Raw genomic sequence first — 19,497 nt, forward strand, 5'->3', positions numbered from 1 at the left:
AATGCGGAGATATATTAGGCAAGGCCCTGTAGCTGGGCAGTGACATTATCCCGCGCACAACACAAAACGAAGTCGTCGCGGCTTGTTGACTCTTTTGGAAGCTGCACATTAGCTTTTGACTGTATGTTTACAGTTGTTATTTACCAGGTACATGTATGTTCATTAAATTTTATCATATGTATGTTTTCCTTTGCTGGAATTTATAGGAATGATCTTGCTACTCGAAAAATATTCTTATTTCTATGGAATTGTTCGTTTCTAGCCGGACAAAGTAGTGATAGAAAACACACTGTTTTACATTTTGGAGTGTGTCGCTATGTATCCAGTTTATTACTTTTGAATCTTGGAACACACATTAATATTCATTATGTACCACAAAATAAACTGCTCAATATTTCATGCAGCGTATTTGATTGACAGTGATGATATTTAATCACTTTGCATTTATTATATGACATGTTTAAATTCATTCACCAAATGATGGAATGTATAATTATGTACGTAAGCGTACTCTTTGCGATCTTTGCTTACAATATTTAGATTGATGCTTAGTCTTAAGTATCAGACCCGGTTTGGTTTTGCAAAATTGTTTCTTTTTTTAAGAAGCGATTTATATGATGTAATACATAGTATATAACGGATCTATTCCTTTTTTATAGCCGCTGATATAGAGGCTGTTGAGTGTTCATGGCTGCTGACCATGGGCGCAGCTGACCAGGAGATCTTCCGCGATGTGCGTGCTGTCGCCAAGCGGAAGACAAAGAAATCAAGATGGCGACGTAAACACGGCCATAAGCTCTTCCCATCTTTTCATAACATTTTTCTCGTTTTTTTAATGGATTCTTCTTTAAAAATGAAATCGATATCGCAGAAATGTCGGAAATGAAGTTGAACCCCATGTACATGATTTAGGGCTAGATCTTTTAGAGCGAAAGTAGAAATCTCGGGGGCGAAAGTTTCAGGTTTTGTGGCCGTCTGTAGCCAGGTCCAGGAGGCTTCTAGAGAGTAAAAATCATTCCCCAACGTTACGGACGCGTGCGTCGCGTAACGTTGGGGAGTACAATAGGAAACAAGATGGCGGAAAGTAGAAATCTCGGGGGTGAAAGTTTAAGGTTTTGGGGCCCTATGCCTACTACGGGCTACGTGGAGATGAATAGGACAGTAGAGGCGCACGGCCAATATTGGAGACTGTCTCCAATGTGGGAGATTATCTCCAATATCAGAGACTTTTGTAAAGAATTTGGGTATCCAATTTCAGAGACAGTCTCCAGTTTTGGAGACCAATTTCCTTTGTTTACATTTGCTGCAAAAGGATTACCTTGGCGCCAAATAAAAATGTGATAAGCAGATTCCTCATGAAAAATTACCCCTTTTCACCGTCTACTTTAAAAATTCACCGTCTACTTATTTTGTTTTGATAAGGATTTTTCTTGTCAATCACACACAAAACAAATGGGCTTCTGACCTCAGTGAGACAAAATTTTGGGTGGAAAAAATCATGCTTTTGTTGATGTTGTTTCTTTTGTCCTTTTGCAAAGCAAGTCTCCAATGTGGGAGATTGTCTCTCCTATTGGAGAGAGTCTCCCATATTGGTCGTGCGCCTCTACTGTAGGAAGGAATACCTGTCTTCGTTCACTTGTTCACTGCAACCATCCTGCCTGTGGGGAATCTACAGGTACACTAGGACTATGGTATGCCAATGTTGTACAGAGCACACACTTTAAAAAATGATTAAAATATCACTTTTGTGACCAAAATTACTAATTTCCACACAGTTGCAATTTATTTTTCATTAGTAACTTGGGAATAATTTTTGTATTCACTAGAGCGCTCAAAAACTTTAATTTTGGGCATATTTTTGTGTACGCCCTCTATTAGTGGAAAATAATATGGCAAGAAAATTTTCAATTTACTTAAAGGCCAAGTTGTATGACCCATAGGTGTAATGGAAACTGTCAGTGTAAAAATATCAAGCATTTGTCCCAAAGAAAAAGAGAAAATAAGCCAAACATTGCCATCCTTATTTTGCCACACATGGTCATGGAGATATTATAACTGAGAACAAGGTTATATCATAATCTTGTTCATTGAATGAGTGGCTTCGTTGAGAGTAAGCATACGTATAGGTATAGTAAATGATTTTTACTCTCTAGAAGCGTCCTGGCTAGCCGTATGTGCATGACTATGCCTAAGTGTCCCAGGCTTCAATGACAATGGGGAGTAAGCCTACGTAGAGTAGATGACTTTTACTCCCCAGAAGCCTCCAGGGGCCTGTTGCATGAAAGGGTCTTTCGTAGAACCATTCTACGTAAGAACGAGATATCGCTCAACTGTTTCACAAAGCCGATTTGGGCAATACGAAGAATGGTCCTTGAAAAGACACCTCCAGACATGTCCTACGTAGGCATGATCTTCTTTGCACACCGCCCGCCACCGTCGGCATTGAGAGAAAATGCGTTTACGGCAAGCCACACTGACATATCACCTTTAAACATTTTTTGGGGTTGCACACTGACGCATTTTATCTGGGATGGCGCCAAGTTATTTTTTATATGGGGGCTAGTTGTCATCAATTTCAGGTCGTCTTTTTGCACGGCAAGACGACCAAAAACAGATGTCCTTTTAACTTCTCCGGGCATTATGTCCGGGGGTAATGTAGGCCCAAATATTTTGTTTAATATGTTTTCTTTTATTCTCCGTCCTATCCCCACACCATTTCCATTAATTTTTTTTTGAAATATCGAAATGGGCGGCACTATCTCTCTGACCCCTCATGCTTTCTCATTAAAGATAATTAAACAATATGAAAACAAATTTCTTTAAAAGAAATTATGTAAGGTAAAAAACGTGTTTATAACGTTTAGCCAAAAAAAAAAACACGATACAAAACTAAAATGTTAAACATGGTAAATCATTCATTTATTTTTATTTTTATTTCATTTTCATTATAATTATTTTTCTTGCTGAGATTAATTTTAATCAATGAAAATTAATTGTCGGATGTGGGCTAACTTGAGATGTGAAACAGTGAAACAAAACAAAAAAATCTGCAGTAAGAAAAAAGCTATAATTTAAGATACAGATTAGGCCTATAGCTTACGAATCCATCACAATAATTACAAATGAAGATAAGCTAGAAAAAATAATGGAAAGTCCATACGGAGAGGCGCATTTTAAATCGTAGGGTAGGCCCCTTTCGGCCCCTATGTAATGTTAAAGCAATAATGTAGTCTCTACTCCTCAACTTTGAAATGTTGAACATATAATTTTTTAATATTCTTAAACCTTATATTCTTATATAAGCTTCCATAAATTAAGTGATCAACTTTAAAGATGACCAACATTTATGATCATTGTAATATTAAGCATTATTTCTGTAAATAGTATTTTTTCCATTGCGGATTGCACACCTTTTTATATGTTTTAATTTTTATAGCAAAGCACTACTTTATCCACTTGGACATGCTTGCAACAATTTTCACATTTTCCTTGTCTTCGGTTACTCATCATGCAACTGAGGTATGTTTATACTCTAAACACTCACATTTGTATTTCTTGCGTTATATCTGACAAATAAAATAAATAAATTAGATTTTTCACAGGCAGCCTCTCATATTTTCCTTTTTAGTCTCATACAATCAGACACTGTTGATCTTGTTTACTCCATTCAAACCCTATTTTTACCTCAACAGATAACATATTAACGCATAATTTGCAAAATCATCATTACATGTATATATGTATTCTATAAAAAATCAGTATATAGAACTAATAAAATGTCGAAATTACTTAGTTAAATCAATTTTTATGTCGGACAAGGGTCTCTTTCGTTGAAATATCAATGAAAGGTGTCTCTAAAAGGACACCGTGTTCTAAATAAGGGAAATAATGAAAATTTCGATTTTATCCAGTTATGGTTGTGAATCTTGAAAGTTTTTTGTCTTTTTTACCTCATAAAGTACGCTCAATACATCAATTCAACAATCAGTAATAAATAAAACATTATTTGATCCCCTTTTATTGAAATATATGATTTTATGAAAAGTCGTCATTCCGAAATAAAGGGTTCAGGTGACGATGAAGACTAAATTATTTTTCTGATACTATCGATATCAAACGATGTCGCGGACCTGAAAGACAAAATTGCCTTCGTGAGATGGAAAGCGCTGATTTGTCGCCAATCATCCTATCTCGGAAGAATGGTCCTAGGACGTTCCTACGACCACTCATTCAATGAACAAGGTTATGATATAACCTTGTTCTCAGTTATATCTCCATTTGTGGCAAAATAAGGATGGCAATGTTTGGCTTTTTATTTTCTCTTTTTCTTTGGGACAAATGCTTGATTTTTTTACACTGACAGTTTCCATTACACCTATTCGTCATACAACTTGGCCCTAAGTAAATTTGATTCTTTAGATTATTTTTTTCTTCATTAAAAATAGAGATTAAAAAATGAAAATTTTCTTGCCATATTATTTTCCACCAATAGAGGGCATACACAAAAATATGCCCAAAATTAAAGTTTTTGAGCGCTCTAGTGAATATAAAAATTATTCCCAAGTTACTAATGAAAAATAAATTGCAACTGTACGGAAATAAGTAATTTTGGTCACAATAGTGATATTTTAATCATTTTTTAAAGTGTGTGCTATGTACAGCATTGTCATGCCATAGTCCAACCTGTAGATTCCCCACAGGCAGGGTGGTTGCAGTGAACAAGTGCCTATGACCACTCATTCAATGAACAAGGTTATGATCACTCATTCAATGAACAAGGTTATGGTATAACCTTGTTCTTAGTTACATCTCCATGTGTGGCAAAATAAGGATGGCAATGTTTGGCTTATTTTCTCTTTTTTGGGGGGACAAATGCTTGATTTTTTTTACACCGACAGTTTCCATTACACCTATTCGTCATACAACTTGGCCCTTAAGTAAATTTGATTCTTTAAATTAATGTTGTAAATCGGATCAAAAATCAGATCGAAAATCAGATCGGCAGTTAAGCTTCTAAAATCGAAATCGAATCGAAAATCGAATCGGCGATGTTTAAAAACAAAGGAATACATCAAAATGTGTTTCGCGGTCGCGCGCATCTTCCTGACAAAGTCACAAAGACGAATGCATTGGAATGGAAGTCGCCAACATGCGCGATCGTTTGGAACATGTTTTAAAGCCAGGGATTTTGAGGTGTTATTGCTTTAAAATAAACCGAGTGATTGTTATTAGAAAGATAAACGAAAGACGCATCTTCCGAGCAAAGGCGCAAAGGAAAATAAAATGAAAATATTTCTCATAGATCACAGGTTAATGAACAATCGGCGGGACATCTTTTAGAAGTATTTTTAGGTGCTAGCGATTTAGAATTATTGGAATGATCTCTTACGACGCATCATCTTAAAGTCGCAAGTGCAATTAAAATGAAGTAAAAGACGCAAGCACGCACGATGATTTGAAATATGTTATTAAAATATTTTGGGTAGCTAGCGTTTTCAAATCAATTTGAAGTTCACGGCGGGGTCCGCTATCACCACGAGGTTGAAGAGAAGATGTCTATCATCATAAAGGGGGTAAGAGAGAAGCGCAGTGAGCTCCGTCGGTAATACGACCTTTCAAAGTTCACGGCGGCATCCGCTATCACCACGAGATTGAAAATAAAATGTATATCATCATAAACGATGTAAGAGATTAACGCAATAAGCTCCGTCAATAGTACAGTCTTTAAAAGTTTATGGCGGGGTCCGCTATCACCACGAGGTTGAAGAGAAGATGTCTATCATCATAAAGGGGGTAAGAGAGAAGCGCAGTGAGCTCCGTCGGTAATACGACCTTTCAAAGTTCACGGCGGCATCCGCTATCACCACGAGATTGAAAATAAAATGTATATCATCATAAACGATGTAAGAGATTAACGCAATAAGCTCCGTCAATAGTACAGTCTTTAAAAGTTTATGGCGGGGTCCGCTATCACCACGAGGTTGAAGAGAAGATTTATATCATTATAAGGGAGGTAAGAGAGTAGCGCAGTGAGCTGCGTCGGTAATACGACCTTTCAAAGTTCACGGCGGCATCCGCTATCACCACGAGGTTTAAAATAAAATGTATATCATCATAAACGATGTAAGAGAGTAACTCAATAAGCTCCGTCAATAGTACAGTCTTTAAAAGTTTATGGCGGGGTCCGCTATCACCACGAGGTTGAAGAGAATATTTATATCATTATATAGGGGGTAAGAGAGTAGCGCAGTGAGCTCCGTCGGTAATACGACCTTTCAAAGTTCACGGCGGCTTCCGCTATCACCACGAGGTTGAAAATAAAATGAATATCATCATAAACGATGTAAGAGAGCAACGCAATAAGCTCCGTCAATAGTACAGTCTTTAAAAGTTTATGGCGGGGTCCGCTATCACCACGAGGTTGAAGAGAATATTTATATCATTATATAGGGGGTAAGAGAGTAGCGCAGTGAGCTCCGTCGGTAATACGACCTTTCAAAGTTCACGGCGGCTTCCGCTATCACCGCGAGGTTGAAAATAAAATGAATATCATCATAAACGATGTAAGAGAGCAACGCAATAAGCTCCATCAATAGTACAGTCTTTAAAAGTTTATGGCGGGGTCCGCTATCACCACGAGGTTGAAGAGAAGATTTATATCATTATAAAGGGGGTAAGAGAGTAGCGCAGTGAGCTCCGTCGGTAATACGACCTTTCAAAGTTCACGGCGGCTTCCGCTATCACCACGAGGTTGAAAATAAAATGAATATCATCATAAACGATGTAAGAGAGTAACGCAATAAGCTCCGTCAATAGTAGTCTTTAAAAGTTTATGGCGGGGTCCGCTATCACCACGAGGTTGAAGAGAAGATTTATATCATTATAAACGGGGTTAGAGAGTAGCGCAGTGAGCTCCGTCGGTAATACGACCTTTCAAAGTTCACGGCGGCTTCCGCTATCACCACGAGGTTGAAAATAAAATGTATATCATCATAAACGATGTAAGAGAGCAACGCAATAAGCTCCGTCAATAGTACACTCTTTAAAAGTTTACGGCGGGGTCCGCTATCACCACGAGGTTGAAGAGAAGATTTATATCATTATAAACGATGTAAGAGAGTAACGCAATGAGCTCCGTCAGTAGCACGATCTTAAAAAGTTCACGGCGGGGTCCGCTATCACCACGAGGTTGAAAATAAAATGTATATCATCATAAACGATGTAAGAGAGCAACGCAATAAGCTCCGTCAATAGTACAGTCTTTAAAAGTTTATGGCGGGGTCCGCTATTACCACGAGGTTGAAGAGAAGATTTATATCATTATAAACGGGGTTAGAGAGTAGCGCAGTGAGCTCCGTCGGTAATACGACCTTTCAAAGTTCACGGCGGCTTCCGCTATCACCACGAGGTTGAAAATAAAATGAATATCATCATAAACGATGTAAGAGAGCAACGCAATAAGCTCCGTCAATAGTACAGTCTTTAAAAGTTTATGGCGGGGTCCGCTATCACCACGAGGTTGAAAATAAAATGAATATCATCATAAACGATGTAAGAGAGTAACGCAATAAGCTCCGTCAATAGTACACTCTTTAAAAGTTTACGGCGGGGTCCGCTATCACCACGAGGTTGAAGAGAAGATTTATATCATTATAAACGGGGTTAGAGAGTAGCGCAGTGAGCTCCGTCGGTAATACGACCTTTCAAAGTTCACGGCGGCATCCGCTATCACCACGAGGTTGAAAATAAAATGTATATAATCATAAACGATGTAAGAGAGTAACGCAGTGAGCTCCGTCGGTAATACGACCTTTCAAAGTTCACGGCGGCATCCGCTATCACCATGAGTTGGAAGAGAAGATATCTATCCTCTTAAACATCGCCATAGATAATACCGCGTCTTTCTCCCTGAATAATGCGACCTCTAAATAGCTAGCACCTCAAAAACAATCTTGAAATATGTTCTGAGCGATCACGCACTGTAACCAGATCTACACCGATTTTTTATTTTCGATTTTTTCCTTCAAGGGGCATGATCGAAGATCGGCAAGTGATTGCCGATTGTGGTGAAATCGAATGGAATCGGTTGCCGATTGCAAAATCGGTTACAAGCTTACTTTAAATTATTTTTTTCTTAATTAAAAATAGAGATAAAAAAATGAAAATTTTCTTGCCATATTATTTTCCACCAATAGAGGGCGTACACAAAAATATGCCCAAAATTAAAGTTTTTGAGCGCTCTAGAGTCTAGTGAATACAAAAATTATTCCCAAGTTACAAATGAAAAAGAAATTGCAACTGTATGGAAATTAGTAATTTTGGTCACAAAAGTTATATTTTAATCATTTTTTAAAGTGTGTGCTCTGTACAGCATTGCCTTGGCATGCCATAGGCATAGCCATAGTCCAACCTGTAGTGTAGATTCCCCCACAGGCAGGGCCGGGCACTCACACGTATAGACCTTATCGCAAATAGCATCTGTCGCGTGAGGGCGTCTGTCATCGCAGAGGATGACGGGATGCGAAAGGGGGCAAACGCGGAATCGGCTTTCGGGAAGCCATACAACGCCATATGTTTTGTGTAGTGTCACTCAAAATCCAGGTTTTTTTTAAGTCTGATTTCTTCGTATTTAAATTATTTTGGATACTTGAATGTAGATTTATAGAACAATCTTTGTATCATGATTGCCCAGTGAAAGTATGAACTCAATACTCACCGTATTTTCGAAGTTTTCTGGGGCTAAACTTGGGAAGATTTTGTGGGAAAAGTGAGACGGTGATTGCGGGTCATTGCCGATCGTCTTTAGAAAAGAGCACGTCGATCGGTGATCCAAATTAGATAGCATATTTTTCCATTAAAGAATATTCATGAGAAACATAATGTAGACCATATATCTCCATATAAATTTAGCTAGCCAAGTTTTTTGTTATTTTGGGGGAAATATAGTCCTTTTTTTGCAAGTCGGGCTGTTTAGTTTGATCATACAATTTCTATATAGGGGGTGCATGAGACAAATCTAAAGCCAAAAATAAGCTAGTATATATATATATATATATATATATATATATATATATATTTATATATATATAATAATAGGCCTATGACATGCAGAATACTATAAATCTGAATTTATTTAAATTTAAAACATTTTAAGTTTTAATAAAATTAAAAACATTTTATGATCCCGTATAGGCCCTATCCCTCAAACCTCTGTAATTTTATTTTGTCTGAAACTGGATATTTAATTCATATAAATGATATATATTCCATTCTTTTGAAATAAATCTTATTTCAACATTTACATATTCAATTAATTTCATCGCATTCAGTCACTTCTCTTTCAGATCACCTTCCTCATTAAATTCTTTTTTCTTTTTTTTTTTGCTTATTTTTCTATCAATATACTTTCATCTATTCTCATTTTTTGTTATATTTCATTCATTATTTTGTCTATGCATGCCACTTATAAAACTTCAGAATGTCCGACCACGATCCTGAATAATTTGCAATAATATTATGTAGCCTATCTGTGGAGAGAAAAAGAAAACACAGCTCGGTTTATAGGCCTACTCTGAATAAAATCATGATTGAGATAATTATTTATGAAACATGTATTCTTGACTATCGATTGATATTACAAAAATATAACAAGTAATCAAATCTACTGCAGAGTTTGTTTTATTGATCATCATTTTATTATTGCTTGGAATTCTGGGACCAGTTTCCTCCACTGCCTCGCCGACGTACCCCTGGGCCGAGAGTGCATGCCCGCTGTCCGTGCATACAATTCAAAGCACACAGCAGCTGCACAGCTCAAAATACGCACAGACAGTGCGCGAAAATGAAAGAAAATTGCACTTGTCTTCATAAAATCTGTGGTAATTCTTGCAGCTATAGACGGCACATATATCTCTGCCACCTATGATTAAGAAGAAAAGTAATGTTAGACTCTGGAACAAATATGACGAGGCGTTTACTGGAAGTTAGCAAAATGTTGGCTGCGGGCGTCGATCGTATTTTGATACACTGTGGAAATCGTACACTTTATTGTCGGCTGCTTGCGCTCGCATGGTCGCATCCGGACAACAGCGGCGCTATTGCCCCCTTTGCGATCCCATGATCCTTTGCGTGAATCTATTTGCGATAAGGTCTATTGCGAGGTTAGTATTACTATTAGTATACTAACCTCGCACCACGAACCGCGTTTGGCAGTGGATTTCTAACGAGTGGGTCGCGCGTGCTGGGATCTCACTTATTGGGTCCACAACACACGACTTCTATGGCTTGAATTTTCTGTGCGCGGCGGCATGTAATGAACCCTTGGGTGCAGGCAGGGTGGTTGCAGTGAACAAGTGCCTACGGCTACGACTACGTATCGCTCATCTCGTCATGCAACAGGCCCCAGGCTAACCAGACACCCGGCTGCGTTCGCCCGGCCGGCCCCGTGCGAACTGGGCCAGACTCCGCGCCGAGTCAAACGCTGTCATGACATGTCGCATCGCGTGCGCTTATCGGTATCTCATCAAGCACTAGTGACAATTACTTAATTAATCTACCAATTAACTAAGTAACTTCTAACCGAGCTAGTTCTCACCTAACCACCTTACCTTCTCTCTGACAGTGTCTGAATTTCAATTAATTCCGTGTTTTTTACGTGGAATATCTTCGTCGACGGCAATTCTTTTCCTTCGGCTTCGGCTTCGTTGATACTCGCGGTCAGCTGACTTACTAATCACGTTTGATATCACGTGATCTGAGCTGAGCATGCAACGAGCAGCAGCTCGCGGCGTTGCGCTGATGATGAACGAGCGCGACATTAATGTGAGGCAAAGATTCAGGGGCCGATTACACGAAAGGGTCTTTCAAAGGACCGTCTTTCGTGTCGCCCATCTTTTATGATGCGCTATAAGCGGGGTGTTCCTGAAATTTATGATAAACAAATAAAATTCATAAGCTTGCTTTTAAATCAAATTTTATACAATTTCATGAGTTATAAATCATTTAATAAACAAATATTTTGTTTATTTTAACGGACAAATAAAATATGTTTGCAGATAATTTATTTGAAATGCGTTTCACATGGCGCATCATATAAAATGGGCTACACGAAAGACGGTCCTTGCAAAGACCCTTTCGTGCAATCGGCCCCATGTTAGTCAAGGTTAGGCCTATAGCTATAGGCCTATAGGGTACACGATTGGTGTCAGAGTGGTGGAAGTTGTGCAAGTGGTGCTGGTGGTTCTAGAATCTAGGGCATACCCCTTGGCCTTGTCTCTCTCTTCCCACATATCACAAGACACAAGATCCGACGTTGTTGCCTGTGCAACCATTCGTGGTGAGGTATGATTGAACTAGCTTAATTTAAGGGCATGAACTTATGATGAAGGGATGGTTATTAATATTACGAAGCCCCAAACCGGACATACCTAGCCCAGTCAGACTGCAGGTCCCAAGAAAGTGGCTTCTTTCATCCAAGTGATATTCATGACTTGAGATGTTTTGCATATTTAATGAGCTTGATGCGGACCAAAACACCTCTTTTCATTCGGTCATTGTAGACAGCTGGCAGCCGTCTGTTTCGAGGAGTTTTTTAACTTTTTTTTTTTTTTTTAATTTCTCCTCGTACACAGTCACAGACGGCTCGCTAGCGTGCAGCCACCATTAGGGGACTTGCAATGCAAAATCCCCCCGTCTGGGCTCTTCAATTTTTGTCTTTAATGAATAAGAATTTTGAAAATTAACGCGACCAAAATGCAAATTAATATTCCCTTTTGGCATTAATTGCCAAAAAACGGAGAAAAATCAAGTTAAAAGGAACAAAAACAGTGACTTACCTCGGCTGTCGCGCAAATTCACTTCCCCGTTTTATCCGATCTTAAGTACATAAACATATGGCCATTGAGTCCCCTGTACAGATCGCGCTAGAACTTCGGTCTCTGTATTTGGTGGGTGAAGCCAACGGAGTTCAGCTGAACAACCAACATAACAGAGACCGAAGCTTTTGGTCTAGGTCATTGCTGCTCTAATTGTGCATCGAATTTCATGAATTTGGTACCATTGACATTGTAAAAAAGAAGAATCATTCTTTCAGGTCATGTGTTTGGATTTATTCAAAGATTTTGTAATATAGGTTAACATAGACCAAAAGCTTCGGTCTCTGTTATGTTGGTTGTTCAGCTGAACTCCGTTGGCTTCACTCACCAAATACAGAGACCGAAGTTCTAGCGCGATCTGTACAGGGGACTCAATGGCCATATGTTTATGTACTTAAGATTGGATAAAATGGGGAAGTGAATTTGCGCGACAGCCGAGGTAAGTCACTGTTTTTGCTCCTTTTACCTTGATTTTTCTCCGTTTTTTGGCAATTAATGCCAAGAGGGAATATTAATTTGCATTTTGGTCGCGTTAATTTTCAAAATTTTTATTCATTAAAGACAAAAATTGAAGAGCCCCGACGGGGGGATTTTGCATTGCAAGTCCCCTAATGGTGGCTGCACGCTAGCGAGCCGTCTGTGTACGAGGAGAAATAAAAAAAAAAAAGTGTTAAAAAACTCCTCGAAACAGACGGCTGCCAGCTGTCTAAGGTTAACATTTTGATCGAAAATATGCTACAAGATAAATATTTTCACCTGACAAAAGCTGCTATTTTCACACTTTATTTTTGTTTGAGCCCAAATGATTTTTATATCATGATAAAGCTGAATATGTATGCTTTGAAATGATATAGGTTTCAAAATAAGAATTGGTTTAATCGGGTCAAGATCACACTTTTCACTTTTCATTTGCCAAGTACATAAAGCAGCTTGAAAACTAACCAAGGGAGCCCAGGGGCTTACCGTGTATTTGACCATAGTCACCGGACTAGGTTGATTTATGGTCTAAATATTTCTCCAAATGAATTGTGAAAACAGAAAGTATACAATTACCACGATTATATGGATGAAGGTCTAACGAGTGGCAGTTTCCTGACATCTTGGCACAGACTGGAACCTCAAAAAAACGAAAAGTTCTCTCCTTCTACCCAGTCTCGATCAGCCATTTTGTTACGCAGCGGGCGGGAGCTCCCTGGGTTACTTGAAAACAAGAATACTGCACTCTTGATTGGTCAAAAAGACCACACAATGGCAAATTCCAACGGTTCCAGTGCCTGGGTTCGTGGGAAGGTCACACTTCCCATGTGGTAATCTCCTCGCCTGTTGTTCTGTGAACCTTATCCAGCCAATCAGAACTCTGGATTTCATGCAAGTACAAAATTTCAGAAATCTCGTCTTGTACCCGATTAAAAGGTGCCGCATATCAAGAGTGGCATTGTGAGAAAGTACAGAAGTTCAGCTTTTTGGTGATATAGATATCATTGAGGCTCAAAATAAAAAGTTTTGCACAATTTGCAAAAGAAAACAGAGGAAGAAAATTCAGTTTTGAGGCACATTTTCAGGCCAGAAATTTACTTATTTAACAAAATATTGTATACAAAATAAATGACCAATATGAAAGAGTAACTTTTACTCTATCTGATGGTGCAATAATATTTCATTTAACTTGAGGTTAAAACAGGTAAATTCTTAGAGAAAGAAAATCTCATGAATCACGAGATTTTGCAAGGAGGAGGATTCAGCCACGAGATGATTTGGATGAATCTGGCCTTTTTGCTCATTAGCATAGGGACCTGCGGTCTGACTGGGCCCTAGGGATACCTAGGGAAGTTTCTGAATGTAGGCATGTTATGCCTCTGTATTCAGTTCTAGGTTTTTCCTCCTCAAGATGGCTGGCTCACTTCCGGGAACAGGGATTTTTTGACAACGAAAAAAAAAAAATATTACGTACGTACGTAGTATTATTACGTACATACGTAGTATTACTACGTACGTACGTACTATTATTACGTACGAACATATTGCCTCATTCTGAGCATAATATATGTCATGGGAAAATATAATTCACACCACATATGTTAAGGTCAGGAGGAAATGATGTGAAATATATAAAATAAAGGGAGAAATCTGAAAATTTGTGTATAAAAACAAATGAAGGGTTGTCTACAAAATCAGCCATTTTGAAGCATGTTTGCCAATTTGAGAATCCCCATAGAAAATACAACAAGACTTATTAAACCTCCATAACTTGCCTAATTCATAACCGATTTTGATAAAACTTGTTTTAGATATTTTGTTTTGCCCCAACAACAGTCAACACTACGTGTTTAGAGTCCGATTTGTGGAAGGTGGTGCCGTACTAAAACCCAATGATGTAGGTAAAGGTAAAACCGATGACGGAAGTCTGTGACATAAAACAATTAAAATAATGCTGTACTTGTTCAGGGGTTCTATTCAGAGAATACTTCCCAATTAATGGTATCGTTTTGTTTCCAATACTTGTTAAGGGTAGGGTTTCACAAGCCAATATACTTGTTAAGGGCTGGGTGCATTTTCAGAATATGGAAAATACTTGTTTAGGGTACTTTTCGAGACCCCATGGTCGCACATAGTATCCTCTCGTCAATGGAAGTCCCCCCCCCCCCCCCCCCCGGGTCTAGACCTCACAGTCACTTAGTCTAAGAAAATAATAAGAATGAGGAATCTTTGGAATAGGTCTAGACTAGAACTAATTTTCTAGATTTGAGATTTTAATGAATTAGATGCACCAAGTTCCAGGGGCAGGAGATTTGGAGCTGAATACAGATTCTAATTAACCCTATCGTTGAGGGGGGGGGGCGATTCACGCAATATCAATGTCATTTAGGGTCAGTGAACATAGTATTTTATCATCATATGAATGGTGTTTTTGTCTCCTGCATAGCACAGTGAGACTATAGGCTCCTCTTTTCCGACGGCGGTGGCGGCGGCAGCAACACCAAATCTTAACCGAAGGTTAAGCCCCCATCACACTTATTCGGAATCAGCAGGAATCAAGCAGAAGCTGGAAAGAAAAAAATATTCCAAAAATCTAGAAATTTTTGGGAGGAACTTATGAATTCACCAAACTGGAGTTGAAATTCAGTAAATTGACCAGGTGTATCATCATACACTAGTCAAAATGAACCGCAATGGAGTCAGATTGATAATTCGTGCTACGTTCTTGGACATTCTTAATATCCTGACTGCATTCTGAGTGCATTCAAAATATCTTTGTCATTTCTTTTGGCCGTCCCGAAGGTTTTGGCTATGTTCAAAACATTCGAGGGATATTTTCGAACGGTGTTCGAAGTAGATTTAAATGACCAACTGGTGGTCAAACAATAGTCCTTTCATTCAGGCCAATTCTGCTTGATTCGGAATAAGTGTGATGGGGGCTTTAAGTTTTTGAAATGACAGCATAACTTAGAAAGTATATGGACCTAGTTCATGAAACTAGGCCATAAGGTTAATCAAGTATTACTGAACATCCTGTCTTAGTTTCAGGTCACATCGACAAAGGTCGAAGGTCATTTAGATTTCAGGGTCAATGAACTTGGACCATGTTGGGGAATCAACATCAAAATCTTAACCCAAGGTTAAGTTTTTGAAATGACAGCATCACTTAGAAAGTATATGGACCTAGTTCATGAAACTTGGGCATAAGGGCAATCAAGTATTACTGAACATCCTGCCTGAGTTTCAGGTCACATGACCTAGGTCAAAGGTCATTTAGGGTCACTGAACTTTGGCAAAGTTGGGGGTATCTGTTGAATTGCCATCATGACTTTAAAAGTTTATGGATCTGATTCATGAAACTTGGACATAAATAAAGAGTAATCAAGTATCACTGAACATCCTGTGCCAATTTCAGGTCACATGGCCAAGGTCAATGAACTTTGGCCATGGGGGGGGGTATGTGTTGAATTGCCATCATAACTGAAAGTTTATGGATCTGATTCATGAAACTTGGACATAAGAGTAATCAAGTATCACTGAACATTCTGTGCGAATTTCAGGTCGCATGACCAAGGTCAAAGGTCAATGAACTTTGGCCATGTGGGGGGTATGTGTTGAATTACCATCATAACTTTTAAAGTTTATTGGTATAGTTCATAAAACTTGGACATAAGAGCAGCAATGTATCCCAGAATACCCTGTGCGCGTTTCAGGAACATGGCCAAGATCAAAGGTCATTTAAAGGTCGATGAACTCTGGAAACTTTGACAACTTTGAAAGTTTATGGATCTGATTCATGAAACTTGGACATAAGAGTAATCAAGTATCTTTGAACATCCTGTGTGAGTTTCAGGTCACATGGCCAAGATCAAAGTTCATTTAGATTTTAGGGTCAATGAACTTAGACCATGTTGGGGAATCAACATCAAAATCTTAACCTAAGTTGAAGTTTTTGAAATGACAGCATAACTTAGAAAGTGTATGGACCTAGTTCATGAAACTTAGGCATAAGGGCAATCAAGTATTACTGAACATCCTGTGCCAGTTTCAGTTCACATGATCAAGGTCAAAGGTCATTTAAGGTCAATTAACTTTGCCAAGTTGGGGGTATTTGTTGAATTACCATCATAACTTTGAAAGTTTATTGGTCTAGTTCATAAAACTTGAACATAAGAGTAATCAAGTATCACTGAACATCCTGTGCCAATTTCAGGTCACATGGCCAAGGTCAATGAACTTTGGCCATGTTGGGGGGGGGGGGTATGTGTTGAATTGCCATCATAACTTTGAAAGTTTATGGATCTGATTCATGAAACTTGGACATAAGAGTAATGAAGTATCACTGAACATTCTATGCGAATTTCAGGTCATATGACCAAGGTCAATGAACTTTCGCCTTGTGGGGGTATGTGTTGAATTACCATCATAACTTTGAAAGTTTATTGGTCTAGTTCATAAAACTTGGACATAAGAGCAGCAATGTATCCCAGAATACCCTGTGCGCGTTTCAGGAACATGGCCAAGATCAAAGGTCATTTAAAGGTCGATGAACTCTGGAAACTTTGAAAACTTTGAAAGTTTATGGATCTGATTCATGAAACTTGGACATAAGAGTAATCAAGTATCTTTGAACATCCTGTGTGAGTTTCAGGTCACATGACCAAGATCAAAGGTCAATGAACTTTGGCCATGTTGGGGGTATCTGTTGAATTACCATCATAACTTTGAATGTTTATGGATCTGATTCATGAAACTTGGACATAAGAGTAATCAAGTATCACTGAACATCCTGTGAATTTCAGGTCACATGACCAAGGTCAAAGGTCAATGAACTTTGGCCATGTGGGGGGTATGTGTTAAATTACCATCATAACTTTGAAAGTTTATAGGTCTAGTTCATAAAACTTGGAAATAAGAGCAGCAATGTATCCCAGAATACCCTGTGCGCGTTTCAGGAACATGGCCAAGATCAAAGGTCATTTAAAGGTTGATGAACTCTGGAAACTTTGAAAACTTTAAAAATTTATGGATCTGGTTCATGAAACTTGGACATAAGAGTAATCAAGTATCTTTGAACATCCTGTGTGAGATTCAGGTCACATGACCAAGGTCATTTAAGGTCATTGAACTTTGGCCATTTTGGAGTAGATTGCTGTCATAACTTTCAAAGTTTATAGATATAGTTTATAAAATGTGGATATAGGGGTAATCAAGTATCACTGACAAGTTTTAGGTCACATGATCAAGGTAAAATGTCAATGAATGTAGTATTGTATCATTATATGAATGGTGTTTTTTGTGATGAATTATTTTAGAGTAGTTTTCAAAGTCAGCACTGCTGCTATATTGAATCGCGTGATGTAGTCCAGGATAGAAGAGGCATAACCTTGTTTTTTTATATATACAATATTTTTTTATGGTTTCTTGTCAATTCGAGGGTGCTGATTACGAATCTGAATGATGCCACTCGTGTAACCTTGAGCATTTTCCGCAAATTGGCAAAATCCAATATGGCCACCACAATATGCAAATTACCCATGAAAATCATAAAATTGTCTGCACATTGGCTATGAAATTGTGTGGCAGGAGTGAAATACTCTCTGAAAAAATATTTTTTTACAAAATATTTATTTTCCTGATATTCAAAATGGCCGCCATAGGCCCTTGTATTCTCTATTATGTACAATATATGAACAGGGAAAACTAATTTTCACAAAAATGGGTACTAAACTGCAAAAAATTGCGATGTATGAACGAAGTAATATATGCAAATCATCATTACTAACTAGATATATCATTTATTATGTCATATGGGAACATTGCTGTATTTTGATATCTAAAATAGCCGCCACTGGCCCAAACAGTATTGTGTACAATGGCAATGGGGGCCAAAAAAATTCACAAGAGTGATCACTAAAATGCTTATTATGAAGATTAAATGAGTGGAATACTGACTAAAAACATAATTGTTAACGAAATATATTATTAATATGCCATGTATGTGATACTTGATACTTGATGTAGTAATCCCTTTGGCAGCTCATACAGAAGCTATACTGGGATGATGAATAAGGTGAGCCACTGGAAGGAGTGTCATGAAGTGCAGAAATGGTGATGGATAGACATAGCAATTGTGTATATGTACAGTAAAACATGCTATGCTGGGTGCAAGTAAAAAACAAGCTTTTGACTTTAAATTATATGGGATCCAATAGGGGGCTGCATCATTCTGATGGCAGGGAGAGCAGCCTCCTTGAAACTGGACATTCCTTTGGTGTTGACAGCTGAGCTGGGTAGGTTGTTCCAGTTCCTTATCGTTCTTGGATAGAACGAGAACTTGAAGGGGTCAATTGTGGCTTCAGGAGTGATGAACTTCAAGTTGTGATCATGTCTTGTAAAAAATGTTGCTGAGGTGAAGATAGGTGGACGAGTTATGAAGACATGATGGTAGTGGATTTTGTGAAAGAGGAAACATTGGGCAAGGATTCGGCGTGTGTGTAGTGCTTCCCATTCCAGTGACGTCACATGAGAAGAAGGTGATGTGGAAATCCTGTAGTCTGAGTACACGAAGCGAGCCGCTGATCTTTGTACTTGCTCAAGCCGGTTCATGACTGTGACTGTGTATGGATTCCAGGCCTCACAGCCATACTCTAGTTGGGGGCGCACTAAGGATGTGTAGGCCCTCGACTTCACATCTCTTGTACAAGAGGAAAGAGTCCTACGCAGGAGACCAAGAGTACGACTTGCTTTCTGCCGGATGAGTTGGCAATGTTTGTTCCATCGCAGATCAGAAGAAACTGTAACACCCAAGTACTTGTAGTTGTTAACTCTAGGGATTACACTATTTGTCAGATGATACTGCTTAATGATGGGAGTGTGCTTGCGTGTAATAGTTAACACTGCACACTTTTTGATGTTGAAGTCCATCATCCATTTGGTAGACCAACTAGACAGTTGTTGGAGATCATTTTGGAGGATTTGGTGGTCGTCACGATGCTTGATCTCGCGGTAAATGACACTGTCATCTGCAAAGAGATGCATCGTTGATTGTACGTTATCTGGGATGTCATTGATGTACAGCAAAAACAGGGTTGGCCCGATAACGGATCCCTGCGGCACTCCTGATGTTACGTCTCTCCATGTTGAC

Source organism: Lytechinus pictus, chromosome 3 (assembly GCF_037042905.1).
Source record: "Lytechinus pictus isolate F3 Inbred chromosome 3, Lp3.0, whole genome shotgun sequence".
Classification (NCBI taxonomy): Eukaryota; Metazoa; Echinodermata; class Echinoidea; order Temnopleuroida; family Toxopneustidae; genus Lytechinus; species Lytechinus pictus.